Source organism: Bubalus kerabau, chromosome 1 (genome assembly GCF_029407905.1).
Source record: "Bubalus kerabau isolate K-KA32 ecotype Philippines breed swamp buffalo chromosome 1, PCC_UOA_SB_1v2, whole genome shotgun sequence".
Classification (NCBI taxonomy): Eukaryota; Metazoa; Chordata; class Mammalia; order Artiodactyla; family Bovidae; genus Bubalus; species Bubalus kerabau.
Window position 1 is genome coordinate 235,999,611 of NC_073624.1, and position 10,150 is coordinate 236,009,760.

Below are 10,150 nucleotides of genomic sequence, written 5' to 3' on the forward strand. Positions count from 1 at the left end.
GGGTTCAGGGTAGATGAGCAACTTTGACATAGAAGAGTGACCTTTCTGAAATAGCAAGGAATGTGAAGAATCATTCTTATAGAGACCAGACTTTACTAAGGTGAATAGCAAAGTGGCTGGTAATCCTAGGCTGGTGTTATCAGTGAATTAAGGAAAAATAGAGGTCATTTCTTGTTAGGAAGCTAAAAGCAAAGTTGTAGACTCTCAGGGTTGAAGGGGGCTTGACTTTGTATGTCAATACTTCAGATTATCCCACTATATTGTAATTATTTTATCATGTACTTTGAAAAGACCTGCTAATTAATGAACATGGCTTTCATGTCCTTTTCTTTCTTGTCCTTCCTTTGTTTACCAGAAGGAATCCTACTTGCCGGCAGTGTGCGTGCGAAGTCGCTTCAGTCATTTCCGACTCTAGGTGGCCCTATGGACTGTAGCCCACCAGGCTCCTCTGTCCATGGGATTTCCCAGGCAAGAATACTGGAGTGGATTGCCATTTCCTTCTCCAAATTTGCAGGCAGGGAACCTCCTAATTGTTTCTGAGAACTATTGGGTGCCCAGCACCTAGACTATTGTACTTGATACATAGCAAAGACTCAAGAATAGTTGTTGTGTGAATGAACAAATTTAGTCTGTCTTAGTCATCAGGATGCTTACTTTTCCCTTGCTTACTCCACTGTCTCACATTTGTGTAAAACTTTGCAATTTGTAAAATGATTTTAATTTTTTCAGTCATTCTAATGAGGCTGTGACTCAGGAGGACTGTCACTGTACCCATTATGTAGATGTGGATACTGACTCTCTCGGAGAAGACAATGGCACCCCACTCTAGTTCCCTTGCCTGGAAAATCCCATGGATGGTGGAGCCTAGTAGGCTGCAGTCTATGGGGTCGCACAGAGTTGGACACGACTGAAATGACTTAGCAGCAGCAGCTTTGAGACCTTGGGCAATTAATTAGACTTTTGGCACCTCAATTTCCTCATCTGTAAAATGTGGGTAATGGTCATACCACCTAACTCCCATGGTTGATAGAAAGATTGACTTAATAATTGTAAAAGGCTTAGAACAGTGCCTGGCAAATGTAAGTGCTAAAAGTGTTAATAAATGGTATCTGTTATAATTTTTAAAGGGTTAGTGTTAATTCTGCTTTACCAAGAATTATATATATCTATATCTATATATCTATATCTGTTGTAATTATTAAGGTGACAGAATCAGTGAATGGGATGCTAATTTCTTCTTGACCATCATTGGTGAATCACCAGTTAACTCCCCATAATGTCTTATTTACATTATTAGTTTTTGCCTCATCCCTAACCAAATACTTTAAAGGGATCTGTTAGTTAATAAACATGACTTTCATGTCCGTCTCTGTCTTGTTTTCTCTTTGTTTGCCAGAAGAAGCCCCAGATGTAGAGTGATGGGCAGAAAAGGAGAAAAATCAAGGATTTTAATATTCTGATGATTCTATCATCTGGTCTGTCCTTATAAAGGATACCTTAAAATGAAGCTTTCCCTTAAATACCACTTCTTTAGACTCCTCCACCTGCCTCGAATTCTTATTACTAAGAAATCTACTATGGAGGTATATTGCTCCTATATCAGAATTAAAAACAAAAGTAATTTTGGAGTAGTCATGTTAAAATGTCCTCTTGAAATGCTCTCAAGATGATATCTTTTTGCAGGTGAACCTTGTTCCATCTCTGCTGGTTTTGTTCAGAGGTCACTGTACTTGATTATTATTTTGGCTTATCACTATCAGCATAATGAATAGAGTCCATTTTCACAATTGTTGCTTTCAAAGCAAATTACTTGGGATGAAAATCTTTGCAGGGTCAGAAAATAGATAAATATTCTCAACAGGGATAAAGGTGGGCATGGAGCATATTGCATCGTTGTTTTAGTTCTGTAACTTATGCAGAGAGATTTATGAAGAGATTTATGAAGAAATTTTTGTAGTTAGGAAGAAGACTCAACAGAGGCATTTTCTGTTAACTCTCCCTATATGGTATGACAGGCTGTTTGTGCTAATCAGGGGGACATCCCCCTTAATATGTGAGGCCCTGTTTTACAGAATTATAACATTTTGGAGCAAAAATATTTTAATGTAATTATTCTCCCCTGTATTGATAAGATGTCCATTGTTCAAGACCACTGGTGAAATTGCAGGGCCCTGCATGTATACCCCAAGTATGGTCCAGGATATCTAGAGCCTGTTTCCACGTCTTTAGGATGTGCTGCCTCTCTGCCAAAGCCCTCATTTATTCAGAAAACCATTTTGGGGACTATGATATGTCAGAACTTGTGCCAGGCAATGGGATGATAAGAAATACGTGGATGGGTGTAGCTGCCTGGGGATCTGGGTTAATGAACTAACAGTGGCTAAAATGAACGTCAGCGCCATAAACAAAATGCTGCAGGACCACAAGCAAGGAAGGTAAAAAGAAGAGGAACTGCTGTGTTCTGAGCCTCTGCTGGGAACCAGGCATTATACTATGTAGTAGGGGACTGAGCGGGAAAACAGGAAAGTAGAGACTTGAGCCTTTGGTAGGTAGATGAGTTATGACGGAAATTTTACACCTGCAAGTAAACAGGTTCAAAGAATGGCTGGCTGATCAGGGCACAGATTTGTCAAGGGAGGAGTAATGGCAAAGGGCTGGAAAGGAAGCTGAAAAGAGTTTGGTAACTGTGGTGCTTGGGAGTGGGAACCACCCAAGTCTTAGCTACAGAAGCAGCAGATCATTAGATTTACCATGCTGAAACTCTGGAACCTGAAGGATGAGTTGGAGAAGAGAATCAGGAGAGTCAGAGGTCTGATTAGGAGGAAATAACAGTTGCCAAAGCAAGTACTGTTAAGAGCTGAACAGTTGTGTTTAAGGGGAGAAGAAGCAAGTGGACAGTTGACTGAAGCAATGGGAGTTGATAGCCCCTCAGGAGGAGGGAGGGCCTTCTGCCTTTTCTGACCCATAACTCTGCGCGTGTGATGATGCAGCTACTTATGAAAGATGAGGCTGAGGAAGAACGGAAGTTAACGAGTTACTGTTTCCTGGCAGGGTAGGAAGCTGCGCCTTAGTTTCCATCTCTACAAGGAGAATGAGAACATCTCCAGGCAGATCAAATGAGATAATTTATATGAAACTGCAGCACGATGCTCAGGACATCACAAACATACACATAGGAACCTTTATCAACTATTGACATCTTTAAAACCCTGCCCCACATTTAATTGTATTTTTAATGCTAGGAAGTTAGTTTTAAAAGTCCAGTAACACCACTGTTAAAATAAAGAGGCAGCCAACAGACAAATGGCTGAATAGAATTCTTTCCCAGAATTGTAGATGAAACTTAAAGGAGGATATGTGTTTGTAAGGAAATGGTTATGTACATCATGTACATTTCTGTTGCCAATTATTGAGTAGTTTGGCTATCTTCCTGTTTGCCCTAAATTTTTTATTAAGTACTTCTTTGAGTACCATGTAACGCCAGATGCTATACTGAGAGAATTAACTGCCATAACTATATAATATTTTTCCTGGTCTGTTAGTGAACTGTTATTAATGTTAAAATCATTGCTTGTCTGGTATAGGCAAGATTTGGGTTTATAATATCATCTAAGAAAATGTTGTGACAACCCACTCCAGTATTCTTGCCTGGAGAATCCCCACGGACAGAGGAGCCTGGCAGGCTACAGTCCTTGGGGTCGCCAAAAGTCAGGCACAACTGAGTGACTAAAAGCATATGCACACACAACAAAATGTTGAGAACCAACATTTGTTGTTATTTGAAATGTTCTCATAATTGTAGCAACAAATCTATATCAGAACTTTATGGATAAAAAAAAATCTGTGTTGAAAAGGACTTGGACATTTTTTTTTTTTCATACCAAGTAGATATCCCCCGTACAGAAGCCAGTTTCTGGGAAGATCTCCAAGAGCTTTCAGCTTCTCAGAGCCTGTCCTTATGCAGGGCAGGGTGATGGTGATGATGCACTGAATATTCCTTCAGATGCCTGAGCAAAGGCTATGGTGCCTTGAGGGAATTTTCTGTGGTTTCAGCTATCTGAGACTGAGTTCCCCCTCTCCAGGAGAATTCTAAGCCTCACTTGGTAGATATCCAAGGCAGTTACCACCATTCTAGTGTGCCTCAGTTAGCCAAAATTTCCATTAGCAGCTTTGCTGTTCCATGGAGGAATGTTAATGCTTACCCTCTCTTCCTTTGGGACTTCTCTCTCAGCACCCCACATTGCCTGGGTAGTTAGGATTTCATCAAAATGAAAATTAGAGTGGTATAACGGCAAAAAATTCTTTAAGAGTCGTAAAACATGAATTCTAATGAGACTCATTAGCTGTGTGACCTTGGCAATGCAAACCCCTCTGAGTCTCAGTTTTATTACCTCTACAGGGTAGATAATGATGCCCAGTGCTCAAGGTTGTTGGGAAATTTAAATGAGATTACTATATAGAGGAGCTCATAGAAACATCCTGGTATGTGTAGTTGCTCAAGAAATATTGATCCACAGAGAGTTAAAAATTCTTATCAAAAGATTTGCATGCTAGAAAACTGAGGTGAAAATCTTTCCTGAGTCTGCTATGTGATGAATGTCAGATTTCTTTGGAAAGAAGCCTGAATTTAGAGTTAACACATCATTTGATTTGTAGACTTCTAAATATTCATTCACAGTTGTCCTTTGGGCCTTAAGAATCTTCGCTTTGCAAAATGCCATGCTAGTGAGGCAAAAATGCCTTATTATGGCAACAAATTCAGTAGTGGAAATACCTTGCTGATTTTTGGCAGTTTATCCATCAATAAATGTTCTTTAAAATGCACATGCAGAAGAGTTAGAGCAGCTGCCATTTTTGAGAGGCTTTTCTTCCCTAGGCACCATGCTAAACCCTTTACATACAACGTGCGACTTGTTCCTCTCTGCAACACTGTGAGATGGGTTTTCCTCTCCCAGTTTCATGGATAAGGAACTTGAGACTCAGAGAGACTGAGTAAATTACTCAAAGTGAGACAGATAAGAAAAATAAGACTTGAAAATCAGGGTGTGTGATCCTTTTCTGCCTGTTGAGCCTCTGCCTCATATCCACAGCTATAGAGAGACATATTCACAGGACAGGGGATGTCCAGCCTGGGATTTCAGCCTCTTAGGTTATAGATGCCACTGGGGTCAGGGTAACAGCTGAATGGAGCCAGATGCTTATAAGGGGTTTGTGAAGGATGACTGAAAGGAAGTCATTAGGTTGGTGATGACTCCCAGGACCTCATGGATGTTGGGCACTTGCTTGGCTGAGGGCCATTACCTGGCTGAGAGGATGAGAGGTATTGAGTCCTGCTGTCACTCTGCTTACTGGGCTGGACACCTGCAGGGCTGTGGCTGCTGCCGGGAGAGGTGCCTTTTTCTAATTTGCACAGAGGCACTATGGACTGGCCGCAGCCTGATCCTCCCCCATTTCACAGCCATGCCTGCCAGCGCCCTATGGGCACAAAGAACCACAAGAGGCCGGAGCAAAGAACGTCAAAGAGAAAGCATAGACCCATTCCTTAGCAAGTGGAGTTCAAAGGAAGGTCACAATCAAAATATTTAGGAACGAGGAATCAAAGGCAATTAGGTGTCTTTGAGGAATAAAAATCCACCAAGTGAATATTGATCTACTGTTTGAAAGGCCCGTGAAAAACTAGGGGAAAATTGCCCCTTGCAGTAGAAACATACTTAGATATCTAGTAAGTAGCCACCAGCATAAGAGAAAATGTAAATATTAATGAAGCGACAGGGCAAGACATTTTAAAAGGAGCTTCTTTCTCTGAGTATCTTTTGTAGAGGGGAATAAAATCTTTAAACTTTAAAGGGATGTATTTTTTTCTACTGTATACTGGAATTTTATAAAGCACTGCCTCCTGTCAGACTCTTTACAATGGACTTTATATTCTTTTGGAGAGAAGCATTTGAGAATCTATTAAAGCAGGTCAGGCCTAAGGTGTTATGAATTTATAATAGCAAAGGAAGAAGAAAAAGAAAGAGACAAGCTGAGACAATAGAAGATGAGCTAAAAAGACTGCCTTATTTTATGACATGATGAAATCATCAGGGAAAAAATGGTAGAGTAGTGAGCTGATGAAGCTGTGGTTTGGGGACTCTTGATGATGGTAAAGCCTGGGCTTGTACATGAAGAGTTATTTAAAGGGAAATGTGAATTCATGTTTTGGCTTCTAATGCTTGTTCCAAATAATCTACCCATGGGTGGTTTTTGACTCTTTAAAATAATTTCTTAAGAAAATAGTCTCCGGTAATTAGCTAAGAGAATCTTTATTTCTATGTCTCTTTGAGAAGTGTTAATACTTCTATATCTTGAACTTTGTTCTGGCTGCCACATTACATATTTTTAACCATAGGATTGTCCAGAAGTCAGTTTGTAGTGTAAATGCACTATTTCCCTATATTCTATTTAGATAGAACATCCAAGATTTTTGAACTTTAGAAAAACATTGTTCAAACAAACATGTTAAATGACAACAATTATATGATAAGTTAAGCCTGATTTCTTCTTGGGGTTGTGAGATCAGATGGCATTATAAACATAAAATTTTAGAGGTGGAAGAGACCATTTGCTTCTATACTATAAACATGATACAAATATGAGGTACACTTAAGTATCTTCATCAATGTAACATGGCCATACTTCTACATATTTGAAGGTTAAAATAGTAAGTGGTAAATGGTTTCTAGCCAGGGCTCATTGAGACATGCAAAAATCTACACTTCTTTTTGAGCTCTATTCTTTGGGCATCTCTTGGTAGCAGTTCTTTTGTAAAACTTGCACTGCAAGACGAGTGAAAACAGGTAAACTACCTAATAATTTAAGTCCCTATGGAGGGAGTAAAAACCAAATTTTTCCAGCTAAATATTTGATTAATTAATAACTAACTAAAAACTCTTTCTATTTCAATTACTCCCCATTACACTCCTCCTCCCATCTCCTGGCAACCCCTAATATACTTTATATAAATTTTACTCTTCTAGGCATTTTGTATAAATGAAGTCATACAATGTGAGGTCTTTTGTAACTAGCTTCTTCCACTTAGCAGGATGTTTTCAAGTTTCATATGTAGTTCAATTCAGTTGCTCAGTTGTGTTGAACTCTTGGCGACCCCATGGACTGCAGCACGCCAGGCTTTCCTGTCCATCACCAACTCTCGGAGCTTGCTCAAACTCATGTCCGTCTAGTCGGTGATGCCATCCAATCATCTCATCTTCTGTTGTCCTCTTCTACTCCTGCCTTCAAGCTTCTCCAGCATCAAGGGCTTTTCCAGTGAGTTAGTTCTTTGCATCAGGTGGCCAAAGTATTGGAGTTTCAGCTTCATAATTAGTCCTTCCAGTGAATATTCAGGACTGATTTCCTTTAGGATGGACTGGTTTGATCTCCTTGCTCTCCAAGGGACTCTCAAGAGCCTTCTCCAACCACTTTTTATTTTTACATTCACAGTTGATTGACATTTGAGTTGTTTATTGCTTTGATTACTATGAATAATAATAGTGTTATGAACATTTGTATGCAAGCTTTCATGTGGACGTATGTTTTCATTTCCTAGGAGTTTAGTTGCAGAGTCACATGATAACTCTATGTTCAACACTGTTTTCCAAAGTGGCTGTACCATTTTATTTTCTTGCCGGCAGTATAGAGTCCTATTCTCCATGTCCTTGCCAGCACTTATTATCATCTGTCTTTTGGATTATAGCCATCTTAGTACATGTGAATTGGGATCTTGTGGTTTTGTTTGCATTTCTCTGGTGGCCAGTGTTGAAGATATTCTGTATGTTTACTGGTCATTGAATGAATTTTACATTTTTAGAACTTGGTGAAATATCAATGGTTCTTAGAAATACCTTTGTAGTTTGTTAAGACTTACTGAAAAAATGAACAGAAAAATTCAGGAAGAGAAATCAGGGGGGTGAAATTCTGGTAGAGATGTAGAAGAGGGATATTAATGCATGAAAAGTCAAGAAGGATGGGAAAGAGCTATGTTTTTTTCTCTACAAAGTATCTACCTGCAAATAAAACCTGACAAACAGTGAAGTAAACATTTGAGCTTTATTTTTCTCTTATTAGGGACGTCATGTAGAGAGGTGGGTGGTGACTGGCACTGGTTTAGCTGCTTGTCAGAGTCACCCGATGGTTGCTACACTCCCAGACACTACGTGTAGTTTCAAAGTAGAAGCAAGAATCAGAGTGAGAGACTGTCCTAGTTGGATGTATTTCACTTTTATTTGTAAAGTAGGGACTTTCCCCAGAACCCTAGATACTTCTACTCACAGCTTGCTAGCTACAGCTATTGTACATGATCACATGAAGTCTCCAGGAAAAGAAAGGCTATATGTGGATTTAATAGTTGATAAAAGTTGATACTAAGACATGATATGAAATAGAAGCCTTTTGAGACCCTCACGAAGACAGTATTTCTTTCTTTTTAAAAACTTCATTAATGTATAATTGATACAGTAAGAGGCATGTATTTAGAGTGCATAATTTGTTGTTTGACGTATATCTATATGCACTTATGAACAGTCACCACAACAGAGATAATAAGCATATATAATTTCCCCTTTTTTACTTGATCAACATACTAGGGAATTTTTAGTTTTATTAATACTATGTTTGTAACAAACCAGTTCTGATTTTGTTTATCTCTATTTTTTCTTTGTTCTGCTTTATTAATTTCTGCCCTTTTAAAATTTATTTTCTTATTCTTTTCTTTTGCTTACTTTGGGTATTATTTGCTCTTAATTTCTCTAATCAATTATCATGGAATCTGAGGTTTGATTTTTAAGACCTGTCTTGTTTGCTAATGTAGATGTTTAGTTTTAGATTTCCCTCTCAATATTATTTTTAGGTGCAACCCACAAACTTTGATATGTTTTCATTTTCATCCAGTTAAAACTGCTTTTTAAATTTCTTTTTTAGTCAAAAGTTATTACAAAGTATGTCATTTAATTTCTAAGTTTTTGAAGGTATTTCCAGTTATCCTTCTGTTATTGACTTATAATCAAATTCTGTCTTGGTCAGAAAATATCCTTTGTATGATTTGAATCCCTTTAAATTCATTCAAACTTTCTAATCGCCCATATATAGCCAATCTTGATACATATTTTGCATGCACTTATATATTCTGCTATTGTTGTATGGAGCATTCTATAAATATCAATTAGGTCATGTTGGTTGATAATATTTATGTCTTTTGTAGCATTATAAATTTTATATCTACCTGTTCTATTAGTTATTAAGAGAAGAATGTTGAAATCTATGACAGTAATTGTGGATTAAGAACAGTAGTATTCTTAAGGTACAGATAAGATTCATTTATTCCTTGCTTCAGAGTGCTAACTTCTGGGAATGAAAGAATGAATAGGGAAAATGTGGTTCCTATAATCATGGAACATATAGTGAAGCAGAGAGTGCTTCATTCCTTAAAATATTAATAGCTCTGATTTGCCTTAAAAAAAAAAATTCCACTGATCCTTCTTACCTAGCCTGGTTACCCTCCATTTTATTCCTAAGTTTCTCCAAATACATTGTTTTCCCTTTATTCCTTCTTCTCTTTGAGCCATTCTTCTTACTGTTGTTTGGCTGATCTTCTAAGGACAATTTTTAATTATATTCATCTATCCCTATTGATTGAGAGTTGGACTGTGAAGAAAGCTGAGCGCCGAAGAATTGATGCTTTTGAATTGTGGTGTTGGAGAAGACTCTTGAGAGTCCCTTGGACTGCAAGGAAATCCAACCAGTCCATCCTAAAGGAGATCAGTCTTGGGTGTTCTTTGGAAGGAATGATGCTAAAGCTGAAACTCCAGTACTTTGGCCACCTCATGCGAAGAGTTGACTCACTGGAAAAGACTCTGATGCTGGGAGGGATTGGGGGCAAGAGGAGAAGGGGACGACAGAGGATGAGATGGCTGGATGGCATCACCGACTCGATGGAATTGAGTCTGAGTGAACTCCGGGAGTTGGTGACGGACAGGGAGGCCTGATGTGCTGTGATTCATGGGGTCGCAAAGAATCGGACACGACTGAGCGACTGAACTGAACTGAACTGATCCCTATTGATCCAGGCTCTAGCACAGTGACTCATGAAGTTGCCATGATTACTGGTCATTGA